This window comes from Lissotriton vulgaris, chromosome 3_1, assembly GCF_964263255.1.
Source record: "Lissotriton vulgaris chromosome 3_1, aLisVul1.2, whole genome shotgun sequence".
Taxonomy (NCBI): domain Eukaryota; kingdom Metazoa; phylum Chordata; class Amphibia; order Caudata; family Salamandridae; genus Lissotriton; species Lissotriton vulgaris.
The window spans coordinates 559,292,334-559,319,724 of NC_141689.1; the positions used below are offsets into that span (position 1 = coordinate 559,292,334).

A 27,391-nucleotide genomic window follows, 5' to 3' on the forward strand; every position below is an offset into this window, starting at 1 on the left:
CAAGGTATTTCTTGAATCCACCTTAGAAGGATGAAATGCTCAATAGGCCTAGCAGCACATGATCTCATGTCTACATCTGAAAAGAAATGCGATGCAACTAGTGCGCATTCCATTCCATCATTTTATATCATTCTTGTGCCTGTGTCAGCTGCTGCTGAATTTTGGGACGTAAGAATAAATAATTTTATTTAGTTGCTCTATTTTGCAATATTTAGCGAAATATACAGTGTGAATTATATTTGACCATTCACATAATATAACTATCTATTTCTGAACAAAAATGCAAACATAGAACTGACAGTCTGCGTGCACTTGGGAACCGAAAAGGGCATTGTGCCTTTTTCATTGAAACATATTCTTATCTTTCATATTTAATTTGGCCATCAGATCACGTGGACTGTGGTGCATGAAGTAGACGCTCCTCAATAACTTTATCTCCTATTTCTATTCGTACCCGTTCTGTGAAAGGGACCCTTAATATCTTTTCAGAGAAATCTAGTGTTTTTGCGCTCTAGTTGGAAGTGGGCAGTGCCCTCCCCTTGATACAGGAGAATGTGGCACCTGTGTCAATCAAAAAACTATACGTGTTGTTGTTAATCATGACATTCACAACTGGGTCCTCTCTAATCTTTGTGAGACATGACAACAAGGGACACACTAGAGTTGTCTGTGGGCTTATCCTGACTTGAATTGCCTCCAGCCTTGTGCTGCTGGATGGTGCCCTGTGAAACCAAATCAATGGGGGGCAAAACTGAAGCTCCTTGTGATACAGGGGCTTGTGTCAGGGGCACCATTTTGTACACAGGCATGTGTTGCTGAGGTAAATGTTGTATCTGATGTTGTGTTACCTGTGTGTTACCTCCTGGTATATTTAAGGCACTTTGTGAAACATTGGTGACAGTAGTCACTTGACTCACTGGTGTATCTAGCCTAACTGCATCAAGAGTCTTTCTTTTCTTTAATTTCTGCTGTTCTGATTCAGCAGTTGTGTTCTCGATAGCTAATTGCCTTATTTGTGACATTAGAGATCCGATGTCTGAGACATCTGGAAACTTCTGGCGCAGTTCGTTCCATAGCGCTGATCTTATTTTATTGAAAGGATCACCATCTAATTCTGAATTAGTGGTGCAAAGCCTTGTGTTGATGCGTGAAAACATATCCTCTGCATCCTTTCCAATCAGGGATGTGAGTAGTCTTTTCATATCCCAAATAGCCAATGACACACTTGAAGTGTCATTTTCAAAGGCTTCTATCCACTTTCCCGCACCCTCCGTGAGGGGTGGGAGTTCTCTCTTTAAATTTTCTTTGTCCGTTAGGGACCAAGTTACTGAGGTAGGGGGGTCATTGACCTCCTTGGACAGCAGGGGCAGCTGGTGTGTTACCCCTGTGGGTCTTGTGTGACAATACCTGCGTGCGTATTTCTTCCAGACCCTTAGGCCTTCGCGCATGTAGGTATAGTTCCAATCGTCATTTCCTTTTCCCTGCAATATACATTCTTCAGCAGTGGCCATTTCATCTGGCTCAAAGGAACCCTCTCGGGGCCAAACCTTCATTTGAGATGCATTTTTTTCTGTCCAGTCTGCCAATTTATCTGAGAATGGATTGACATACAGGTCACTCCCTTCTCCAAGTATCACTATCTCTTTTGGCGTCAGACCATTGATCAGTGGCGGTCTTGGCCTGTCAAGGGTCATATGGTGCAGTACACCAAATCTGGCGGTGTGCAGACCTGCTGTACCTGATGCATCATATTCCTGTTGGACGTCATCCAGTTGCCCATAGTCACCTAGTACTGCAATTCTTTCTATCTCTCTTCTTCTCTGCCTTCTCCTCTCTTCTGCTGTTCGAACATTTTTGGCAGATCCAAATTGTCTCCCTCTAGCTGTGGTCTCTCTAGCCTACGTGGTGTAACCACTGGAGGTGATGTCTGAGGCATAGGTGGTCGTGTCACCTGAGTGTTACAATTAATGACTGTAGACGGAGCTTGGGGCACACTTAAGTTGGCTGTGAGAGAAGCTGCTATGTTGATCTGTGGTGTGGCTACACTTTGTGCTTCCTGATGTAAGTCTATCCATGGCCCTTGCTGTGGCATGATAGATTGGACTCCACCACTGTGTGGCTCTACCTCCTTCACACTACTAGCTACTTCAATTGGTGCCTGTTTTTTTCTTTGCTCCCATCTGTTCAGTCATTCTATCCCCTATACTGGCTAGGTATAATGACAGTTGCTGGTGTGCTGCTGTATTTTCTGTGGGGCTTCTTGAGTACTGTGTATGTGACACGTCCCCTACTTCTTTACCTGTTCTTTGGCATAGGTCACTTTCTGTCCTATTCCTGCTAATGTCTCCCTCAGTTACTACCTCAGAGGGATACTGTTTGCTGTCTTTCTTTACTTCATCGAATTGTAGCATTTTTTCTTCCTCTCTATTAGGACCTGTGTTAAGGGGCTGCCACTCATTATACTGACTCTGTGTATTGCAATGCTGGTGGCTCTGGAATCGGAATGGGCCATAATGTCTTGTTCTCGTTCTTGGGGTATCGTGATCCTCAGTGAGGGAAGTGGGTACTGGGCGGTCAAGTCTGGGGAGTGTCATGTAGGAGCTGTGCTGTGAAGCACCAGAGGCCTCATGGCTCTCTTTATTTTCTTCCTGCTGGGGGCTGCAGAGTTGGACACGTCTTATTTTTATTATCAATAGCGTGTCAATTTGACCTGGCATTACTGAAGCTGCATCCTGCAGTACTGGACTTTGCGAACTTAGGGATAGCTGGCCTAATGTACTCTCTGATGTACTATCTTGTGAATTATCTGAGATGTCTGGGGCTAAGGCATCGTCATGGCCTACGGCTGCCTGGACATCTGATAAGAGTTCTATGTCAGTCTTTATACCCCGTCCTAAATTAATGTCATCTGCGTCATAGGCTGGTGGATGTGCTGTGGGTTTAGACATTATCCTTCTGTGTGGTGTGTAGGCTGGCGTAAGTGTGCAACGCCACCGGGTATTATTGTCAGTCTTACCTGCTGCAAGTGTGTTATGTCAATTCCTAGGGCTGAGATTAGCGTCAAAATGACTGTACATGTCAGGGGTGAGACAGACTCACGGGATGTTGCTGTATCCTCAGAAAGGGCAACAACACAGCCGTTCACTATGTGTACCGTAATCTGTAGTCTTGGATCTTGTGTGGGCTGTCTGCTCATCTCCTAGAGTCGAGTTATCTTTGAGGTAGGCTATCTGTGGCAGTGAATGTGGTAATACTAGTCTCCTTTTAACATATTGTAAATATGCCCACATTTCTGGATAATGTGTTGAAGAAGGGTGTCTTTGTAACAGTTCTGTGAGTCTTGGTGATAGCTGCTGCTGCAGCTGGTCATGCAACTCGTGGGCGTGATGCTCACAGCCTAGTGGAGTGAGGGTATCCGGTGAATCTCCCTGCCCCTCCGGGCAGCTGGTGCTTGGAGGAGGCGGTGTGAGTGAACACTGGTGAGCAGTATCAGGGCTTTCGTTACTTACTACACTACCTACTGACTGAAGTGTAAGTTGTGTGTCATCAGTGGGGGATGTATACGTTGGCACTGGGAGGCACAGTTTCACTAGATGCAATGTGGATGCCCTTATCTCAGTACCCTGTGTGAGTGGTATTCCCAACAAGTCTCACGCTTTAGATATTAAGGAGATTTCCTTTCTGTTAAATTCTCTATGAGTTTGTGCGCTCACGTTCTGCAGTGATACAATTTTATTGTTCAATATGTGTAGGACTACCTCAACTTGTTGTCCACTATAGCTCATCTGTACTTTCTTTTGTTATATGTATGTATATGTATTAAAAACAGGCTGACCTCCTGTCCGTTGTTTTCGGGGTCGGGACAGTTTACCACAAGCACAATGCTTCTATGATGACTGGATACCTTTTATACTCATATATCCTATCCCTAGCGTGGAATGCAGTTAAAAAAGAGAAAACATTTCTCATTTATTCTAAACGATCTGTATTTTAAAAATAACGCAGAGCACTTCCCTGAGACTTCCCTCGTGAGCCTGCAGTGCTTGTAGAGGGAAGTGGAAATCCTGAATGCCAGATGCACACAGGGGAGCAGCAGCAAGAAAAAAAGGAAAACAATATATATGTGTGACAACCGTGTGGCTCGAAATGCTGTAGCTTATAGACTCTCTTCAGCTAGTCAGTGGCAGATCAACATACATGGGAAACACAGAAATGCATTTACAATCTCCCTAGTTATTGAATCTCGCTAAAAGAACAGTCTTCAAATAATGGTCACAAAAAATATTAGCAGCAGCTTCTACTTAGCGGGTCCCCACCCTAAATGATAATGATGGTACGGGGCCAGACACCACAGTGATAAACAGAAATTCGATGTTCACAGTTTATAATTAGTCAAGGAAAGATGAACAATCACAATGTGCTTATATATCAATAGTATAGTATAGTCTCGCTATGGTCAGCCTCTGTGCCAGCCAGTGACTCCCAACAAAAAAGGACCATGAAAACAGTAAGAATCACACAAGTTTGTTCTCTGAACCTAAAAATACATTCACCATTAAACACTAGGCGCTAACATGCAGGTCTGTGCCTAAACAGGTATCTAAAAAGAGGAAAGTAAAATGTAAACACTTTAACAATTATTTTTCATAAATCACGCTCTATGGCCATTAGAGTGCTAGAGTGTTCTTTATACATGTGAGGCGTACCAACAATAATTAATAAATCACGTTTAGCTTGGCGAAAATATAATGCCTACAATATGAGTAAATAAACTTCTTAGTCCCGCACAGAACTCTTCCCTTGACATACAGCAGGGGATATCACCGCTAAATTAAGGAAAGATCAAAGGTCACGGTAGCTAATCGGGCCTGCTGAAACTCCTTCTTTCTCATGGACTACTGACATGAGAGATTACCTCGTCTCTGTCACTCCTATCAAACAGAGGATCACTTGCACGAATATACTGAAAAAGATGCTAGACGCAACCCTTTCCTTCCTTGACACCCTGTTGCAGATGTATCAAAGGCCCTCCCCCTGTGGAGAGGCTCCACTAAGCTGAGAGACCTGCCACGTGCGGTCCTCCTTCCCTGAAACTTCAGAGGGTCACTTAAAAAAGCCTAAAAGATGTATTAAAGGTCCCCTCCCTCTAGAGAGGCACCGCGCTTAAGAGTAAATATAGAATAAGCCTTGACAATTCGACTGCTACACTCCTTCTTAGTATTTACACGCGGCTTAGCAATAACATGCGACTATTTATAAAGCAAAGTGAAACACATATATCTCAATAATGACCCAACTGTCAGGCTCAGTCTCCACTTAGCACACAATCCCTCCTCTGCGTAGAATCAAATAACAAGGTTAACAGACAGGAAGCCTGGACCATTGGCAGATGTACTGCTGTATCACAACAAGCACACCATTCGGCCGCACCCAAGAGAGAGATAGCGCAGCGGCGGGCAGACACAATATTATGTATGCTTACCCTCAGCGTTGCGCTCACCCCTCACAATGGTCCAGCAGGACGGCTGCACAGTCGTTTAGCAGTTTAGTACTTCCTCCTTAGGAACCAGCTGCATCCTGTCAGTTTAACTCCTTATTATCACGTCACGAGGTCACCACTTGTTGGAGGGGATGATTTATTAAGGGCAGGAGGCAGGAGGGGCCAGGAGGACTCAGCGCACAGCTTTCAGAAGCCGCGCTGGCGAGACCGTGAGTGAGAACTAAGGGGAATAGGGCGGCTTAAATTGCACCGGGGCTGTCCTGGACCTCTTGCTCTAAAACAGGAAAAAACATACATATGAGCTTTTGGAGACTGAAGATTGGAGTTGTACAATTTATTTGAAGACACAGCTTCTAGAAATAATCAGTGATAGCATAAACACCACATAGTACTTGGTCCTGTACCCAGCATTCTCTTGAAAGTCACATGGACCAGTTTGAGTTTGCAAAGTACATTTTACAGCTGCCATGAGAGAGAGAGACTATACTTTAAGTACACTTCTGAGCTTTGAGGCAGCTTTCATAGAAAAGGTTAAGCACATATCATTAGGCACACTCACCACTGCATGTAAGATATCCTGAAAGTATAAGTTTAAAGACCTTCAATGCAGTGTAGATAAAACAAAGTCAGAGAAAGCATAACATTTCAAATAATGGAATACAACTTTAAATGCAACAAGGAAAAAGCATTTCATTACAGCAGAATATACAATGGAGCAGAATCTAAGTACATGAAACCTAAGTACATGAAACAAGGACTATCTCGAGTAACCCCTGGGAAAAACTCTTGTCCGTCACCCATGTGCTGACGGGGAGTAGTTCAACGATAATCGGGCGGACCACCCTTTTATACTTGTTCAGGGGTGAGGGGCCTATGGTCACGCTATATTACGTCACCTCGAACCACATATCCTTCTATCGCCTCTCACGCCCCTGCCTGGTGACTTTCCCATCATTAGTGTAGATGTGACTACCTTCTCGTAATTGTGTGGCACGTATGCTAGCCTAGACTGAGTTCCTGCCATTCTGACTGGAAGTTTGTCATTAATCAGAAATGTGTTATTATTGCTTTGAAGGGTTCTATTCATGTGTCAATCAGGCAGTCTGCGATAATATTTCGCCACAGTTATCCTCAGTTTATCGGATATCTTGCTTGACGTAGCTGTGGTGGGAACTTCCCTTATCCTATTCATGGCTTAGGTGGGGGACGTGGGGCATGTTGCAAGATTTATAGAGGAACTTGACTTCTACAGTGTGTGCGAAATATACAATGAGGTGGGGCCTGGCAGGGGTGCTGAGCTTTGCAGACAAGAGCAGATGGGTGAAGCTTGGGTCAGACCTGCTTTCTGCTTCTGCTTAAGCTAAGAGAAAATGGCAGTGCTCAGGGCAACGTAACTGAGGCCTGTAACCTCCAAACAGCAGGGCCCACACAGGGGTCATGTTGTGCAGGTGACAGGTGTGTCCTTGGATAGCTGTGCAGGTAAAAATTCTCCCTCCAACAGGGGTGTCCCTAGACCAAAATGTTTTTCAGAAATAGAATACCCTCTGTTGACAGATTACCTGTATGCCTTGACTAAAGATCTCCGTTCTATTCATCAGCAGGTAGCAGACACCCTGAAGCCACGGCCGGAGGGGGAAGGACACACCATACAACCTGGGGACTGGGTTGTCGTCAAGAAGTACCAGTGGAAGTCTTGCCTGGATCCGAGGTGGTCGGAGCCTAGACAGGTGCTCCTCGCCACCCGCACCGCACTCCTGATACAAGGTCGTAAGGCATGGACTCATGCCTCTAATCTGAAGCGCCTCCCGCTGCCACTGCCGTATGATGAATGGGTGAGAAAAGGCATCGCTGATGAAGAGGCCAACTCCGACTACTGGTGGTGAGACCTCTCCTGATCGCAGAAAGCAAACATCAGCGGATAAGTCACCTGCCATTGAGCCCCCCATTCTGTTCACAGATACAGAGGTGCGAGGGAGCACTCGTTATAATCTGCGGCCCAGGAAAGGAAGAAAGGAGAACTGAGCATTGAAAGAAGGGATGAGATAGGGATCTAGGATCGAACTGTGTTGAAAGGTAGTTAAGTGTGAGGGACGGACTGCTGTAAGAGCCCTGGTACAATGTCGAGACATTGTCAGATGGGACACTAGGACCACACCTGGGCCCAGATTAAGTGCTCCTCTGAGTTGCAAAAGCTGTGCGACTCCGTCGTGGGATTAGGGAATGAACAATAGAAGCCTGCCTGTGAGGCTTTAACGGACATAGGGAGAAGATCCCTTCTGAGGGTGAAGAACCCCCTTGACTGGCTTCGATGTGCCTGAGACTGTTTAATTTTTAGTTTAGTTTTGGACTTTTAGCTAGTGAATATGTACCCTTTTGGCCATCCTATTCCAGAGGAGGAGCAGCCCTTTGCAGCTCCTCGTAGAGTAGACCCGGACTCTCCATGGTTAGCTTTACCCCGAAAAGGGAAAATTGTGGTCATCGTGATATTAGTCATTGTCTTTTTAGTAATTCTTGGGATACTGTTTTTTCTAGACAAAGCCTACCCTGTCCATGCGTTTATTCCAACAACTCCTGCTCCTCCTGAGCACAATATGGTAACAGTTGAATATGGTGAACAATGTTTACGAAAAGGTTATAAAGATAATGTTTTTATCAAGACTCTACATCATGCCCATGCTGTGTACAATGTGACGGATTGTTGGGTCTGTGGGTTGTTACCTTCTGCAGCTTACAAAAAGGATAGATTACTGGCTCTTCCCCTAACGCCTATAAATAGTTGTGTGGGATGGTACACTTTAATTGGTATGGTGAAATTCTTCCAACAACCTGATTTTCTAAATCCTAGATTTCCTAGTAGTGGCTCTACTTTGACTATGTGAGTGCGCCCCATGCCCACCTCCTCTCTTGGACAGTTGTTTACTGACGGACGTTTTGATCAGACATTCCTGGACACATGTGTGAAGAAAGTGGGACGGTTTGTGACTCCTAATGATACTGACAAAGTTAGGGAAATTTTCTTACAGTTAAATTCCTCTTTGGCCTACAGACACCCTCCTGCGACTAATAGTAGTAGTCATTCTTTGGTACCCCTGGCAGTCGTTGGACCCTCACCATTTTTCTGTATTATGGGTAGGGGCCCTATGAAGGTTGGGAATAGCTCCTGCAATGTGACCGCGTCAATTCGTTTGCTTTTCAGCCCCTCTCTGGTCACCCCTCCAAATATTTACTTTGTTTGTGGAGATAATGGATATCTGTGGTTGCCTGAGGGTTGGGGTGGGGTCTGTTACCTGGCTTACCTACTTCCCCCTGTCTATGTAGCACCCTCAGACTATCATAAGACTCATCGTCGGTTTGCCATAATGCCTGGACAGCGTAAAAGGAGGGCACTCCAAGTTGAAGATGTAGACCACACTCATACTTCTTTGCAACAATGGACAGATTTTTCTAAGGGTTTACTGCCGTTCTGGGGGCCCATATTTAATAGTAGGGCAATTAGGAGACTGTCCAGGGTGATGGAGAAAGTTGTAAATACTGAGGCAGACATTGCAGCTAATATGTCAGTTGAGATGCAGGCTATGAGATTATTTACGATCCAGAACAGGATGGTGCTTGACGTCCTTCTTGCTGATAGGGGTGGAGCCTGTCGCGTCATTGGGACGTCTTGCTGTGTATATATTCCAGATTCGGCCCCTACTGTTAACTTAGTGGTGCAAAAACTTCATAGATTAGCGGCTGAACTTCATCAGGACACTGGTACTTGGTCCCTACGGGCTTGGCTTTGGGGCATTTTCTCCTCCTGGGGCTGGAAGATTTTAATGGGTGTTGTAGGGATAGTAGGGGTGTTGCTCACTTGTTGTTTTTGTGTATATTGCCTCCCCTCTTGTTGCTCCATGTGTGCCAGTAATATGCCACGTACTAAAAGAACAACACACCAGTACCCTGTTTCTGATAACACCGAGCTCCCCGACATTGGTTGGCTAATGCTTATTGATGATGATGTTTTTGATTAGTAGGTTTCCCTGTCCGTAGTTTGGTGTGTAAAGACCCTACCTTTTGGCTAATAAAGGCTGCACTCATGTTAGCCACAATCAGGCTAAAATGAGGGTCTGATAGGTTTCATTTCCCGATGCCCCACCCACTCTTTTACATATATAAGTTAGCCTGATGTGTCTAACCAATGAGTTATTCATTTACGCATTTATGTCTGTATTCTTCATTTCATTATTCATTTATGCATGTAACAAGATCTAGCATTCTTAGCTTAGCTTGTGTGCCACCATTTTGGGTGCACTCGCTCATCCCGCTCCCGTAGGAATAGAAAAACCCTGAACGCAGCAGTTTTCGTTTCTTAGCTAATTGTGATCGAAACTGGCAACAAAACTCTTATCTATAATGTTCGCAGGCTCTGGAGACGCTGAGGCCTGGCTCGGTGGCCTTGGGCAGAGATAACCAAATGTTGCTATTGCAGGTGCAGATGCCTCTTGTATGAGGCCATTGTTCACCCTTTCTGGGGTCCAGTACTTTTCCAGTATGGGCGTGTTTTACTCTGCTGTACCATGTTATAATGTATTACTGTGGTGAGATGAGGCAGTCCCTTCGGCGCACTCTTAGGGGTGAGGTCGGACAGGGCTCTCTCATATGGGAGTTTGTGGCCTAATAAATACTTTGCTATTTCTTCTCCACTGTCCGGCTGACTTCTTACTTGGTAATAATAGGTGAGTGCGGTAAGTCACTCGGTGGATTTGTGCCACGCTTATCACTTCACTGCAGAGATATTGCCCATGAGCAGCATAATGCAGCTTTTCACGGAATTCTGAGTGAAGCTCCGTACTACAAAGGAACCCGCAAGGAGTTCCAAGCAATAGACGTGAAGATCCTTCTCGTCCTGAGTACAACGTCCCCCTATCGATGTGTCGCCACATGTAGCGCTCCAACCTTCTAAGCTCGCATCCGAATCTATTATTAAATCTGGGGATTCTCCGAAGATGGCCCTGCCATTCAAGGCTTCCGCATTCTTGAGCCACCAAGTTAATTCCTTCTTTGAATCCTGATCTAGTGAAATCATTTGTGAGTAGGAGAGACTGGTTTTGAGAGCTTTGGCTTTCAGTCTCTGAAGAGCCATGTAGTGTAGAGGGCCTGGAAAAATTGCCTGGATGGTTGAAGAGAGGAGACCCAGGATTCTCCCCAACAGTTTCAATGGAAAATATTTCAACAACAGCACCTTTCTGAGTTCCTTTCGGAGTTTCTTTATCTTTTCCCTTGGTAATTTCAACTCTGCATTCAGAGTGTTGACCATAAATCTCAGAAATTGTGTTTCTTTACTTGGAATTGTGCAGGATTTCTTCCTGTTTATCACGAACCCTAAATGTTGAAGGAGGTGAATGGCAAGTTCGTTGTGGCGAGCCACCGTCGTCTTGGACTGACCCATAATAAGTATATCGTCCAAATAGATAATTAATTTCATGCCCCTTTCTCTTAACCAAGCTACCACTGGATGAAGTACCTTGGTGAAACACCAAGGGGCCGAAGAAATCCCGAACGGGAGGATGGGGAATTCCCATAGTTTACCTTCCCAAGAGAACTGAAGGAACTTCCTGTGTGGCTCCCAAATTAGGATAGTCAACTAGGCATCTTTTGAATCTAGGCAAGTTAACCAGTCCCCTTTCCTTAAAATGTCCCTTAGGAGGTATATCCCTTCCATTTTGAAGTGGTGATATTCAACCCAACCATTCAAGCTTCTCAAATTTATCACTGTTCTTTGGCCTTTGTCTTTCTTTTTGACCAAGAATATGTTGCTTACAAAACCTTTTTGTGAGCTCTCCCTTATTGCACCTTTGGACAAGAGTTCCTTGTCTTCTTGGGAGACTAATTTCCTCTGTTTGTGAGAAAATATTATCTCTCGAGGAGGTTCGGTCTGGAAGGGGAGATCTACAAATTCTATTTTGTAACCCCTAACGGTTTCTAGAACCCATGGGTCTTGAGTATAGTCCAGTTGCCAGAGAAAAGGGCTAGTCCCCCTCCCACCTTTACAGGGGTATCTAAAGAGTCTTTGAAGATTCTTACCTGTGGAGAAACCTCGGTTTCTTCTTTCACCCCGGAATGGTCTTGAACGGTTTCTCTGCCTCTGTGAGAAGAAGGATTGACCTCCATAAAACGAAGACTGTTGGAATCTGGAGGCACGTCCCCGAAAGGTTCCAGAGGATGATTGTCCACGGCCGGGGAACCGACCCCGCGTTCGACCGGCCCTTCCAAAAATGTTATCCTGAAAAAACACTTTCTTTATGTTGCGTTGCGACTTCTGGATAGAACTGAAGGCTCCCACATACTTGGCCATATCTCAAATAAAATCCTCCCCAAAGAGGAGACCTTGAGAAGAGGGGCCACCATCTTTATTTGCGAGTTCAATCAGTTTCGGGTCAATTTTGAGAAGAATCCCTTTACGACGTTCATTGGAAATAGCAGTATTAGCGTTTCCAATCAGGCAGATGGTCCTCTGGACCCACTGATGCAACTCTTTAAGGTCTACAGGTATGCCGCCAACGTAGGCATTCTCAACTATCTCAAAACATTTTGTTAGTGGACCAATTGTGTCCAAAAGGCGATCTTGACACGATCTAAGGCTTTTATCAATCCCTTTTCTAGGGTCCTTGACACCCTTGGCTATAAAAGCCACGACCTTGGGGTCTAGTTCAGGGGTCATAGCGACCTTATCCGGAGGGGATGGGCATGGGCACTCAGATCTTAGTCTTGATCTGACCTCCTTAGGGATTTCTCTTCTCAGCCAAAAGCTGACGTAATCCGCAACATGTTGGGAGGGGAACCATTCTGGGGACAGAGGGTGTTTGAAGGGGATCGAACATAAACTCCACGAAGGGGTCAGTAAACTACATTTTCGATCCTGAGGCCTTAGTTGCCTCTTCCGAATTCCCCAAAGCTTTGTCCGCTACACTTTCATCTTCTGAGTCCAAATCTGATGAGCAGGGGGGCGTGGCCAAGGAAGCCAGCATGGCGGACGCAGCCTAGAAGAGCTCCGTCCCGCCGGCTAATTATCTGTGCAATTATCCTGTTTCTCCCGCACCCTGAGACGTCCCGGAGAGGTGTTCCCGTAGCGACAAATGCTGGCAAGCCCTGGGCGAAGTTTTGGCAGTTTTGGTGATCCGGGGACCGGAGATCGAGTCCCGAGGCCGTGAGGCCTACATCGCGACGTGATGCCGGGGACCTTGAGTTTCGCGGGACCCGGCGGCGGCTGCAGGACAGTAGCAGACGGCGGTGGGCAAGTGGCACCGCTACCACGCCGGAGCTGACGGCTCTGACAGGCCCCCCTGCCATCGAGCAACGGAGGGCTGTGGAGGACAATAGCCAGGTGCCCGGCATGGGACCCACAGCAGCGGTGCGGCCTGGGCAGCAATGTGGAGCCAGGGACTAAATTTTGGAGATCCAAACGCCTGTGGCTGCGGCGACATTCCCCAGACGCGACTGGCCAGATGGGCCAAAAGTAAGGAGGTGTGCGTGCCCGAGGGTGCAAAGTGGGGGCCCCGTGGAGCGACAGGAGCAGTGGGGCAGCGGCAATTTTTCGGCGGTCACATCGGGCCGTGGTTGCGACGAGGGGTGGGCAGGATACCCCCCTCGACGACAACAGTGGGCCCCGGACCCAATAGAATAGAGGTTGTTGGCGAGAGCTGAACCAGCCGCCTCTGGCCCTCCCTCCCTGATCCACGAGATCTCCGGGGGCTGCCCACGCCGAACCACGGAACATTGATAGACAAGTGGTGGCAGCTGAGACACTGCCCTGTCACCGGGGCTTCCGCCCCAGACCATTGGGGCTATATGAGACGATAGTGCCAGTGACACTCCCATTCGGTGGTTGGACCGGGCCGCGGCCTAGGCCTGTTGGAGCAGTGCTTGCACGGCAGAAAGGATACAGCCTCGGCTCCCTAGCAGTCGGGATTGGTAAAGGCGACCTAGGGCGCCACTACAGACTCAGGGAACGCCGGACTCATGTGGTGGACTTGGACGTTGGTGGCATAGAATCTACAGTTGAGCGGCGATTGGCCCCTGACAACTATCGGCCCTGGATGTGCAGGCTGCTGGAGGGTACACAGAGCTGGCCTTGAGTAGGAGCCCCAACCTGCACGAAGCATTGAGAAGGGAGCTGGGTGGTACTGACGGTGGATACAGCCGGAGCCAGGAGCGGAGTATTAAAGCGGCTGCTGGCTGATCCGTGGACCTTGTAAACGTAGTGAGACCTTGCAAGTGGCCCTCCCCCGGCGGCACTGGAGCAGTCGTCCAGTGGCATAACCAGCGGGTCCCAGGGCGTGTGCCCCCGGCCGCAGCCCACTATGACCAGAGGTGGGAGTGGCGGACAGGCCTCGAGACAGGGGCAAGTTCACGGGCCGAGTGGGGGTACTGGGGCCTCAGGAGGCCATCAGGCACCGGGACCGGACAATGCGGCTCTTATGGCGGCGATAACCCAATCCAGAGATATGTTGGATGCAAAGATAGGGGCAGTGGGGGCAGATGTCACACTGCTGCGCCAAGACCTAAGAAATGCTGTGGCCCGTATCACGGAGGCTGAGACCAGAATTTCTGGGGTGGAGGATGACGTGGGGATCTTGAAGAAGAAGGTGGCCAGTATGGAAGGGATCCAGAAAGGCCTAGCACTCCAGGCAGAAGATGCGGAAGGGCAGGCTCGGAGGAACAACCTGAGAGTTGTTGGACTCCCGGAGGGCTGCGAAAAGGGCAACATGGAGAGTTTCTACCCAGTGGCTGGAGAGCTGGCTCCCGCCGGAGTCCCTCTCACGCTGCTTCGTAATAGAGCGGGCACATCGAGCTCTTATACAGAAGCCACCAGTCGGATCCCGCCCCCGGCCTGTGATAGCCAAGCTGCTGAATTTTCACAATCAAGACACTATCCTGTGACAGGCGCGGGCAAAGGAGCCCCTTATGTGCGACAATCAGAAAATCCTGATATTCCCGGACTACACCAAGCTAGTGCAGCAACAGCAACAGTGGCAATCATTTACAGCGGCCAAGGCATGCCTGCATGATCTTAAACTCCCCTATGCATTGCTGTATCCTGCCCGCCTACGAGTGGTTTATCAGTCCTGTACTCTTTTCTTTAACACCCCAGAGGAGGTGTTCAACTGGACTGATGACACTGTAAAAGTGAGGGCTCATACTCCGCCGGGCCGAGACTCGGATTCTTCATCCCGACTGCACCGCCACCGACCCCCCGACGATCACGGAGCAAGAGCAACTGGAGATCCAGATCTAGAAGACGCTCTACGTCCCAGCCCAGGAGGTGGTGGACAAGACGGCAGCTGCCCCGACCCTCTGGTGGAAGATCATTGAACGCTGGACTGATATAAGGCAGAACTTTGGCGCACGTCTACGTCAGTGGTGCTTGAGACGACCGGGGATTTCCTACTGAGGGTTAATGAAGCTACAGGGAATGAACATCAGATATATTTGTGAGATTGTGATTTTATAGACAAGGGGCAAATGTGGGAGGGGGGGTGCTGTATCAAGGGCGGATGCATATCCTGAGTTCAGTAGAGTTTGTTCCTTGGGGGGGGGGTAGCTGGGGGATTGGGTAGGTAGTTTATGGGGATCCATTGGGATAGATGGTTTCCGGCCTCCCGTTGGGGGTCGGCGACAATCTGTGCAGCGACAGGTGCTTCAAAGTTGCTGAGGTATGGGGAAGGGGGAGGGGGAATGGGGGAGGGGGGCGGTTGGGGTGAGGTATGGGGGTGGGGGTTTGGGAGGGGGGAGTGGGGGTTGGTGTGGGTGTTAGGGGGGGTTTGTCTGGTTTGCACTGCACAAAGTCATTGAGGTCTCTGCATTTGGTGTGTACACGTCCGCTATGCCCATGGCTTGGGCCCTTGATTTACATGCGCTTGGATGGCGGTTGAAGGTCCCAGGCAGAAGACCCCTAGGGCTTCTATAAAGAGTCTGAGCTGGAATGTGCGGGGAATGCTCGATAAGATTAAGAAGGGTGCAGTCCTGCGGTTGGGTAAAAGGGAAAGAGTGGACATCCTGCTACTGCAGGAAACGCATATGCTGGGCAACAAAACGCTTAGTCTGCAGCGCTACGGTTATCACCAGGTTTACCATGCCGGGTTTGCGAGGGGGTCCAGGGGGGTGGCCATATTGGTGCACCGCAGGATATCCTATGTCCACTCGACACAGTGGATTGGCCCACAAGGCCGGTATGTGTTCATTAAGGGGATGATTGGTGAGGAATCACTGGTGTTTGGGAGTGTGTATGCCCCACCCCCACTATAGTGGTCGCTGGTGGAGAAGCTGTTTACGGTGTGGGCTGAAATTCCTGAGGCACTGGCGGTGATTGGGGGCAACTGGAATGATGTCATGAATTGCCGAATGGATCACTGTAGCCCCGGGGGATGACAGGTTGCGGACACGCCCACTAAACTAGGAGATATGGTGCGGAGGATGGCTGGGTAGACACGTGGCGTTATCTGCAAACAAATAGTCGGGAATATACATATGGTTCGGCGGTCAACAAATCGTTTTCTAGACTTGACTACATCTTAGTTCCCTGCGCAGCGTTAGGAAGAGTGAACTCAGCGACCATATTGCCTCGGGGCTCTCTGATCACTCGCCAGTTACAGTAGACCTCTTGCTAGACAGGAGGCGGCGGCCTTTCCGATGGTGCAGCAGGACGACTACCAGAAGCATATGGGGGAGGCCATTGCTCATTACTGGGAGGATAATGTTGGTTCAGTGACAGATATTGTGACACTCTGGGAGGCCCTGAAGCCCACACTTCGTGGTGTGGACATCACCTGGTGTACGGCGGCCCGTCGGAAGCGTGGAGAGGAGTTAGTGAAGGCCGCAGCGCATGTAGAGCTGCTAGAAGACCGCTGCAGCGTGGCTGGGGAGGGTAGAGATGTGGGGCAGCTGCTATTAGCACAGCAGTCTTATGCATCCTTGTTACTTGATGAGGCCAGGCAAGTGTGGCTGGCGACACGGAGCATAATTTATCAATGGGGTGATAAATTGAGTACAATGCTTCATAGGCTCTGCCAAAACGCATTTCAGGTGCAGACGCTGCCGGGACTCAGACATGAGGCTGGTGCTTCGATCTCGGCCCCGAAGGCGCTAGCGGACAGCTTCGCTCAGTATTATGCCGCTCAGTATGCCTGGCGAGAGTGCCTCCCTGCACCAGCCATTGATAAATTTGTAGCGGACCTCCGTGCAATATCGGAGGAGATACGTGAGGGCTTCGAACTTCCCTTGTCAGCTGAAGAGCTGGGCACGGCCCTTGGGGAGCTTAACACCGGAAAGGCCCCCGGGCCTAATGGGTTCCCGAGCGAATTCTTTAGGAAATACCACCTCCAATTAGGTATGCATTATAAGAGAGCGTTAGAAGCAGCCAGGGAGCAAGGTCGTCTGCCGGCGGACTGGAGACATGCTGAAATAGTGGTGTTCTGCAAACCCGGAAGACCCCCAGACAAACATGAGTCCTACCGACCAATTTCTCTTCTGAACGTTGAAGCTAAGATACAGGCCAAGGCGCTCGCGAACCGGCTCCTCCCATATATAACGGAGCTGATCCACCCGGACCAGGCGGGGTTTATGCCCCGTAGGGCGACGAGACACAACATTCGGCGCGCACATGTAGCGGTGGAGGCGATTAGAGGCGTTGAGGTTCAGGCGGCGCTTCTACTGGCGGACATGGACAGGGCCTTTGACTCCTTGAGTTGGGTCTACCTGTTTGCACTCCTCTCGCATCTTAACTTTGGGCCCTGCTTTATGTCGTACCTGAGGCTGTTATATACAGACCTGACGGCCTCGGTGAGAGTGGCAGGGGTCACGTCAGTAGCATTTCCCATAGGGCGGGGTACTCGACAGGGGTGCCCCCTCTCGCCATATTTGTTTGCTCTTGCTATGGAGCCGCTGGCGGCATCGATACCTGTAGACGCACAATTGAGAGGTTTTGAATGGGAGACAGGACCGTCGGATAGAATTGCGCTCTATGCGGACGATGTCCTGTTTTTTCTTACTAATTTGAATACATCGGGCCCAGGGTCTTGGAGATCATGCGAATATTTGGCGAAGTGTCGGGGCTATACCTGAACCCACGTAAATCAACCCTTTGGGTGATGGGTGATCGCACAGGTCTCAGATCATGGGCGTCTGCGCTGCAAGTAGCGACAGGGGACCTTAAGTATTTGGGAGTGTTTTTGACGGACTCATCTGCGGTCTCCTGGGAGCGCAATGTAGTGCTAGTCTGGGACCGGGTTCGGACCGAGATGAAAACATGGTCCCGTATACACCTTAATATATACAGCAGATCGGCTATTTTCAAAATGGTTGCCCTTCCACGCCTGCTGTACCAGTTGCAGAACCACCCATACCCTGTTCAGCCGCAGTGGTTTCGGCAGGTTAATTCGGCGCTGGGACAATTTTTTTGGGTGGGTGGGTGCAGTGTGAGTTGCGCTGCGCACCTGTTTTTTGTCAATATACTGCGGAGGGTTAGCAACGTCCGATATTCTGTCTTACTATCAGGCGTCCCACCTCCTGATCCTGAACGAATGGTGATATGGGGATCAGGGGGACCCGGCGTATGCCCTTGAGAGATTTCTAATGGAGCCCAGCACTCTACACACAATTTTATATTCGGTAAGGTTGGGAAGAGGTTGCCCAAGGCCACCCAGGTGGTCTTCCAGATCTGGAGGCAGGCACTGCGTCGCATGGGATGGTGGGGTAAGCTCACAGAGGAGACCCCACTCTGCCACAATAGTCGGCTGCCAGCTTTGGCATCCTTGCAGGGCTTCCGAGGCTGGGATTCTATAGGAATTTCAACGCTGGGACATGTTCTGAATGGCACAGCCCTCAAATCATTTCAAGAGCTTAGAGAAGAATTTAGCATGCCTCTGACCCAGTTTTTTAAATATCTGCAGTTTCGCCATGCCATTACGCCTAGTTTGGAGGGACTGGATTCCTTGCCTGAATTTAGTCCACTAAAGGCAAAGGTCTTTATGGGAGACTTGGAAGAAAAGAAAATATCCTGCATCTACCAGACCCTGGTTACACATTGCTCCTCCTCTCTTCATACCTTACAGGAATGCTGGGAAAGGGATGTGGGAGAGTTAGAGGAAGAGGATTGGCGAGAAGCACTTGAAGCCCCAAGAGGAGCGGCTATCGCTATGCGCTTGCGATTCATCGAATTCAAATACCTGCACAGGGCATACTACACCAGAGAGAGACTGTGGCGGGCTGGTCTGATTGAGTCCCCCGAATGTTTGAGATGTGGTCAGGGGGGGGCACCTTCCTGCACACGGTGTAGATCTGCAGAGCCTTGGTGAGATTCTGGACAGGAGTATGGGACTGCTTGTCTGAGGTGTTGGGCTGGGACCTCCCTCGTACCCCACAATTAGGCCTCCTACATGTCCTTGAGGGGGTGGGCGGCAATTTGTATAAAAGACATCTACTACTGCTGGGCCTTACCGTTGCCAAGAGAGATGTGACTCAGGCCTGGAAGGACCCCCGGGCTCCTCCTGTGGTGGTGTGGAAGAATGGTCTCGACTTTTGTATGGGGTTGGAGCGTCCTGTTTTTGAAGCCAGGGGCTGCCCTAGGAAACACTATAAAATATGGAAGAGATGGGCAGATTACAGGGGTCTATGGTTGGAGCCACCAGTTTAACAGGAGGAATTCACGGGGCTGGTGGGATAGGGCCACAGGTGCGGCATTGTGTACTTTGTTCTATTTATGTGACCTTCTTTCAGGAACGAGACGACATTGTGCAGGGGGCTAGGGAGGGATCCGGGTGGGGGGAGTTGGCAGTTGGGGGGTGGAGGGGTGTGGGGTGGGAGGGGGGTATGTGTTCTGTTTCAAAATAATGTATGGATTTCTTTACTAATGGATGCCTACTTGTTCGCAGTCTCTCCGGAGTGCAGAGTGCTGCGCTTTGTGTGCGATCCGTCAATAAAAATTGTTTAAAAAAAATAATAATAATCTGATGAGCAGGAGATATGAATTTCTGCCTCATCCTCCTCATCAGTCTCGATGTGGATAGGGGGATCAGAGCTTGACTGCTGCCCTTCCGTGGTGCTCGAGACACCGGTCTGGTCACCGACTGGAAAGCGTGAGTCATGTGTCTTCCCACTTCTCTCAGGCCTCTTGGTCTTCGCTGTAGTGGATGAGTTGCAGTTCTTTTCTTTGGGGCCTTAGCTGCCCTTTTCTTTGCGCCTAAAAAATGTGCAGTACAATTAGAGGGCCATGCGCTCGCCAATAGTTCACATTTTTTGTTAATCATGTCATTAAAAGAATCCATGGCTTTGTCCATGGCCTTAGAAACCATGGACTCAAGCTTACCCTCAAGGTTGGATTCAGGCTTAAGAGACATTGTAGGGTATGTAATGAATAGGTAGGTAAAAGATTAGGTAGGCAGGTAGGTAATATAATATAATAAATAAAGGAGAATTTGCATAATGTTGCCTCCGTGTCATGCCATAAAATACAGAATATTGGGATATTTTGCTCTTCCTGCCACACCTCTGACTCTGCCCACTGATCCAATCTATGGGTTATTCCTGCCCTCTGATTCTCCGCCCACAGTTCCCCTACTTTTTCCCCCACTTCGACCACTGGATATCACATAGTGTTGGTGTGTGCCCTGAAATAAAATGATGGCCCCACATGTTTACCTTGTGGGTTACATGAATAAATTCATGGGTAAATAAATGCACAAGAAAAGTTGCCACTGAAGTTTCAGTATAAAGGCTCTGAAGATGATATAATAAGCAGAAATTTGTTACAGCCTTCTTACAAGTTCTTTGTTGGTAGAGAGCAAAACTGGCAGCATCTGCGAACGCCACTTCCATACTCTAAGTACATACATCACACCCACGATTTTGCCTTGTAGTGGTACTTATATGTGCACTAATTCCATGCAGTGTTACTGAGTGCAGTAAAACTGTACAGAATTATCACATATGCAAATACACCATATGTGTGTCCACCAGAAGTCACGCTAGTGGGCATCTTGATCTGTACAACAACAGTTCAGGGACACAGGGGAGGGAGGCTCTGTCCTCATTTAGTCCTTGCCAGCCCAATTAGTGTCATGGAGGCAGAAGGCTTCTCAATCATGGTGCCATTTTGTGTGTTTTCTTTTACACTGAATGGGTTTCAGTGAAGGAAAGGCTGGTGATTATCATGGCATGCTGGTGCTCTCTCGATTCATGCTCTGCTTGGAGGACGCTCTGTGCAGTAGTGTGCTGGCATGCATGGTGGAAGCATTGTGCAACAGTGTACTGGCATGCATGGAGGACGCAATGTGCAGAAGTTGGCTGGTGTGCATGGAGGATGCGCTGTAGGCGCAACCTACATCAATGTGTGCCAGACAGAGTGCTTTATTTCCGGGGAGGTAGAGAAGTTGCAACTCTTCTTTGTGTGACCTCAAGTGTCTGGTGCATCTCATCGTATCACACACCAGATCTTGTGCTTGGATAGCCTGGGCATGACCCTGATCAATGTGTACCAGAAGCGGTGATCCTCAGACCCCGTGGTTTCCCTGTGTTATTTTCCATTCATTACTTGTACCTTCCTGGCACCATCACAGGACTCATCACTATGGACCAATTGCCCTCTTCCCAACTGGCCCCCCAGAGATGTCTTGGTGCAAGGTAGGTGGGAGAGTAAGTGACTAGGCTAAAGGAACACTTCTGAGAAGGTTCGTAAGCAGGTCAAGACACTGAGTGAGCCTCTTGTTCTTCTCAAAACTGGGCTAGGGTCAGTCAGAAGGCCCGGGCGGAGCCCTGTTTCTAACCAGTTATTGCTCCAAACCTGCTTCTGCTTTACAACCCATTGGTGAACTTCCAGAGTGTCGTCAAGACCCCTTTGTTTGCGTCTACCTCTTGTTTATTTAGACTGCTTATCCCCACTTGCTTTCCAGGGACCCAGAATAAGTGTGACCTTGACCGCATGTGGCCTAGTGTCTGGAGGGAGGGGCTGTTGATCTTCCATCCAGGGTGTCAGGGACAGTGGCTTCAAATAGGAGGGTGGTGTGAGACTTGGAGACATGGGGTCTTCAGCGTGTTTTTCGTTGACGTGCCGGGTAAAAGTGGCACCACATTAGGGTGTCGGTGTGTATGTGTATGAGAGTGTCCTGTACAGACTGGGCTGGTACCTGTTGCATCGTGTAACGGTGCAGAGTGAGTGAGTGTGTGGGAGTGACAGTCTGTGAACCACCTGTGCTTAACGCTACTAAACTGCAGTGATGGTTTACATGTTGATTTCCTGCCAAAAGTACATACAGTTTACACATTTTTTTCCCGCGTGGCCCCGGCCTGCGGCGCTGCTAAAAAGTGTTATCATTCTTTGTATGTACATATTACGGATGCCGTTGTAGCCTGAGGTGCACCCTTAAACTATGTGATATTGCCGTAATAGGATTGTGGGGGTGGCCTTGAGACTGACAACATGTTGCACCAGATACAGGTGCTGTGTGGGGTTTAGAATACAACTTTTTCTCATGTGTGCATGTGTTGAAATCCTATCAACACGATTGAGCCTAGTACTGCTAATAATATTGGCAAGTGTGATTTATGCCCATAAATACATGATATTCATGGTACATTGATTAATGTGTGTGCTGACTAAAAACAATACTTGGAGTGATGTCTCTCTTTTGTGACGTGCCATGTATTTACTGTGGTGGCGTGCTATGCCTTTGCTTTACACATTGCCTCTGTAATAATCCTGACTGCTCAGTGCCAAGCTACCCAAGGGTGAGCGTGGATAGTACAGTTTGTGTAATAACCTGACCTTGACAGGAGTAATGTATTCTGCCTGGGTGGGGGTACCCCTTCAGCCAATCAGATGGTGCTGGTTCCAACAGTAGTCCCATTCAGAAGCTAACCAGGCTGGGATGCCAGCACGTAAACCTGTGTTATACAATGGGGCTACTAACTTTCCTCAGCAAAACGACAACCTTTAGAGGTTTTGCAGCTAAGCCATATATAAACCTATGTGTCTTGCTTAACAATATAATGCTCCTGGCCCTAGGGCTCTATAGGCCTTCCAGGGACCCAGAATAAGACTTACACATACTGGTGGCTTTGCCATTAGTTGTACTGGTAAAGTTGAACTTGCAGTGAGACAACTGTCTTTCCAGTCTGCAGTGGCAGGCAGGGAGCAGGGACGTAACACAGGCCCCCACAGCCCCTGCGGTGCAGGCGGACCCCCAACCTCCAAGGTGCCCCTCCATGCACCCTGCAGGGGGCCCCTCAAGTTTCGTTACGCCACTGGAGCCAGACATGCTCTAAATGTGCAGGCTCCTGGCTGCCTGAGCTGAAATTTTCCGGGCTGAGGAAGTCACAGCTCCTCTGGGCGTGACAGCCTCAGGTCAGCAAAAGTCCCCGATGCCCTCCTCTCAGTGGTAGCGTCACTGATTGCCTCGCACCTGGGTGCATCCGTTTTAAGCCCTGAAGTGCCCAGGGTCAAGTGTCAATCAGTGACACTTCCATCACATTGTGGGGTGGGGTGAGCAGTCTCACTGACCCCCATCCCACTCTGTAATGACGTTGGGACCAATGAGGGAAGGCAGCAGTCCCAAGTCCCCTGGAACCTCCGAAGCCGAGCTGTAGGTAAGTGTGTTTTGTTTTTTTAATTAAATGTTTGGTGCGTGCATGTGTGTATGTATGAATATTTGGTGATGCATGTTGTGAATGGATTTGTTGTGTATGTGTGAATGAATGTGTTGTGTGTGTGTGAATGCATGGCTGTGAGTATGTTTGTGTGCATGTGTGTCTCATCCGTCCGCCCCCCCTCTTAAAATTACTGGCCGCCACTGCCACAAAGTTCTTGAAAACCCACACAAACGGAAACCTGTGTTTGGATTCATAAGCCCCTTCTTCATTTCAGGATGAAGCTAGATCTCTGCATAGCAAGCAGTCTTTGTGTTTTTTTAACGCCCCTCAGGTCATGCCTGGCCTTCCATGGGCAGTGTAGTGTTCTCCCACTCCTCATAACTGAGATGATCATCTGTATCAGCCGTCTTCCCTCACAGACAGAACAGACTATTACTCGCCAGGAGAGCTCAGCCCTTCAGTCCTTTAAGACTACTCCTACACTAGGCATTAAACCAGCCGCCAGGGGGAATGGTACAGTCAAACAGGACATGGATATTTACAAACAAGAGATCAACTAGCACCTTGCCATCGCTGAACTTTATCTCAAACTCCAAAGAAATCCAACCAAAGACATTCAAGCCGAGAATTTCCAATTGACTGAACCTACTAAATAAAATGTCAAGCTATTTAAACCAGAATAGTAATCTTTTTTTTTAATGTAAAAACCCTGAGAACCTCAGTTCTCTGCATGTTACCTAAAATTCACAAGAATACAGAATCGACATGCAGTAACTACTGGATTCTCGATGAGTTGTGACCATCAATTGCATGGTAGGGCGATACATCGCCTGATGCTGTTTCACCCCTACCCCACTTCCCCCGTTTGATGGAGGCAACTAGTCCCCCTTGAGCACCCGGGACCCCGGATACTGTTCTCCTCTTTACTCTTGCCAACTGCCGTGGGCATACACACCCTTTCCTATCTGCTGCTGCCACAGTTGTTCATTATTGTGTTTTCTTTTGAGTTGTTTATTATTTGATGTAATGCACAGTCTGCTTATTATGTTGTTATGGAATTGTATATTCTTCTGTGATGCTCCTGAGCTAGGACCACCGGTACCTGTGCAGGTTCAATATAGTGTCTGACACTACCTGCTCTTTAATGTTGCATTGTTCTCATATGCACCATCATGTAATGTACCCTACTGTGTAAGTTCTAAATAAAAACAAGTTTACAAAAAAAGGAATACACAATCATCACAAGGGAGGTCAATTGCCTTTGGCGGTGGCTCAGGGTTAGAGCCAATAGGTCAGTGGATGAACTACAGATTAAAGGCACATCGAAAGGAGTGATTTCACTTTAAACTTTGTTGTGATAGTTATGGCTCATATGTAATCCACGCCCTTCTAGTCCTCAAACTACTTCAGACAACATATTACCTATCGCAAGTGATATAATGATGACGTCTTCCTAATCTGAGAACAACAAAGGAAGGGAACTCGCACAGCTGGTTATGCAAAAGATGACGGATTGTAAAGAGGTATAGTGTGCTGCAAGAGGAAAACACTGTCTGGTCTGGCAGTGTGAAATCCAAAGGAACTAATACAATGCTCCCTCTATTGAGAGAGAGCGCCTCTGAGCACAACGATGGGGACCAACTGGTCTTATTCCATAACAAAATAGGTAAGCCAAAGGTTAATGGCAAAAAGCACAAAACTGTTCATTTCAGCATTCAATATTTATTGTATTGGTGTTAAAGTTGCTGTTTCATGATTCAATGAAAGAAGAGTATTCAACAACATATCTCCATCATTGGAAGAGTTTTAAATAAATGAACACACATCCCGATGCATTTCGGGCCACGCCCTTCGTCAGGGGTTTACTTTACAAAAAATCCAAATGAAACAATTCAGTCACATGTCAATCTGTAGATCAGCAAATAAAATATACGTAGTATTTCAGAAAAACATTTATTTAAAACTCTTCCAATGATGGAGATATGTTGTTGAATAATCTTCTTTCATTGAATCATGAAACAGCAACTTTAACACCAATACAATAAATATTGAATGCTGAAATTAACAGTTTGGTGCTTTTTGCCATTAACCTTTGGCTTACCTATTTTGTTATGGAATAAGACCAGTTGGTCCCAATCGTTGTGCTCAGAGGCGCTCTCTCTCAATAGAGGGAGCATTGTATTAGTCTTCCTAATCTGGCAAGGGACACACTCTCTCCTACTTTTTTTTTTTTTTAACTGGCTCAACTTTAATTGTCAGGGCCAACGGTTTACCAATGCATTGAGATAAAGCGGATTTAGATTTTTCCTAGACCTCAAAGTAAAGCTTGAGAATAATCTTTTATACACAGCTTTGTTTAGTAAAACAACTGAGAGAAACACTCTGCTCTCTTATTCCATCTATCATCCCAGATCACTTCAAGACTTGTTTACGGTCAATTTCTTAAAATTTAGACATAAATATAAATTGAAGGCTTGTGGGTGTGCCAGACAGCCGGGAAGCAAGATGGCCGCACTGTCTTGAGGCGCCTGCTGTGAGGGGATAAAGTCTGCCACAACCTACATCCCTGTACTGCCTACTTCACCATAAAAAGACTGCATGCACTTCTGTACAATCCCCACATTCGTTTGGGCCTGAAACTGCGGTTGTGGTGCTCCTGGACGCAGGGAGAGGCTGAAAGGGGGTGGGGGGTGGGGCAGGGTTGGATTGGGAATGAAAATCGGCCCGGGAACACACACAAAAAAAATCGGCCCACATTTGCATCAACACTTCTCATATCACTGCGTTGGTGTAATCTTATAAAAAAACTTTAGGGGGGAGGGGGTAAAAAAATGCACCCGTTAGTTTACACTGGTGAAACAAGTGAGGACGTCCCCTGCCCCCGCTCAGTATGTGCAGACATTAATGGGCCGGCCCGAGAGACAAAGGGAGTGATACCTGTGCTAAATGGAGGTAATGAGCGCCCACCCGCCTCTAGAAAGGCCACTCAGACACCCACTGGGCCGCTGACTGTATCAGAAGAACAGAGAGAGCACCCAAATAGCCCCCCAGACTGCTCAAAAAAGCAGCCCACAGCAGCCCTCGGACACCGGCCTCTCGGGCATTGCCTGAATGCCCGCGTTACCAATCCAACGCTTGGGGGGGTCTACTCGCGATCCCTTTAGGATGTGCCAGTACACTCCAGCGCAATGGGGAAAACAGACAGGCGGCAATCTAAGCTGCCGTTTGAGTCGCTGCGCAGTAACGGATGTTGTCAGAGAGAAGACGTCAGTGGCCGGTGTCTTTTACTCAGCATCTAGACTTCGGAACAGAGACAACAACATGAAAATGCTGTTGCGGGCAATGCACAAGAGCCTGGTGTTCACAGACTCTAAAATGGGCGCACTAACCTTCCGTATGGACTCCATCACATGAAGAATGCAAGAACACTAGGACAGGCTGTGCTCTGCCTAGCCAGGGAGAAACAAACTGCCATTTAAGGGCTATGATATCGTTATTCCCGGATTGTACAATTGCAGTACAGGCGACCAGAAGAACATTTGTACCCATCAATCAGCAACTTCTCCAGGCTCCTGAGGCGGAAGCCGGGAGAGATTGAGACAAAACCTTCTTTTTAAAACGCTAGTGTGTGATACTCTGTACTTTTTTAAAACGATCACCTCATTGCACTTAGCAATTCACGAACAGCGAGCTCATCGCTGCAACGCTTGTCACTCCCACCGCCATTCTCGAGGGCGAGGCGCGACTAGAGACACGCCCACCTCAGGCGGCCACGCCCCCTTGACCACACTATAAATAGTGCGCGCAGCTGGAAAAGCGCGACACTAAGACCTACGAGACTCCTGAGGCGGAAGCCGGGAGAGATTGAGACAAAACCTTCTTTTTAAAACGCTTGTGTGTGATACTCTGTACTTTTTTAAAACGATCACCTCATTGCACTTAGCAATTCACGAACAGCGAGCTCATCGCTGCAACGCTTGTCACTCCCACCGCCATTCTCGAGGGCGAGGCGCGACTAGAGACACGCCCACCTCAGGCGGCCATGCCCCCTTGACTACTCCTCTCCTGACTATAAGCCATGTGCCTTGCCAGGAAGCGCAGCGGACGAGCGCAGCGGGCGCGACGAATGCGCGCCGAAGGCACGCCTAAGGTAAGCCCGTCTGCGCCCGTCCGCGCCAGACCGAGCCCTGAGCCCATACCCCAGGCTAGTCACAACTGCCCTCGATTGAAATATTCACTCGATACCCTGTACCAGCTCAGGGAACCAGTGAA

General features: G+C 48.3%; 1 protein-coding gene and 1 pseudogene across 2 annotated transcripts in view; one reads left to right on the plus strand and one right to left on the minus strand.

Annotated features, from left to right (window-relative positions):
- Positions 1-27,391, minus strand: part of ACOT12 (acyl-CoA thioesterase 12) — a 546,146-nt gene that overhangs the window by 450,422 nt on the left and 68,333 nt on the right. The window lies entirely within an intron of this gene.
- Positions 7,864-9,618, plus strand: LOC147726794 (uncharacterized; annotated as a pseudogene).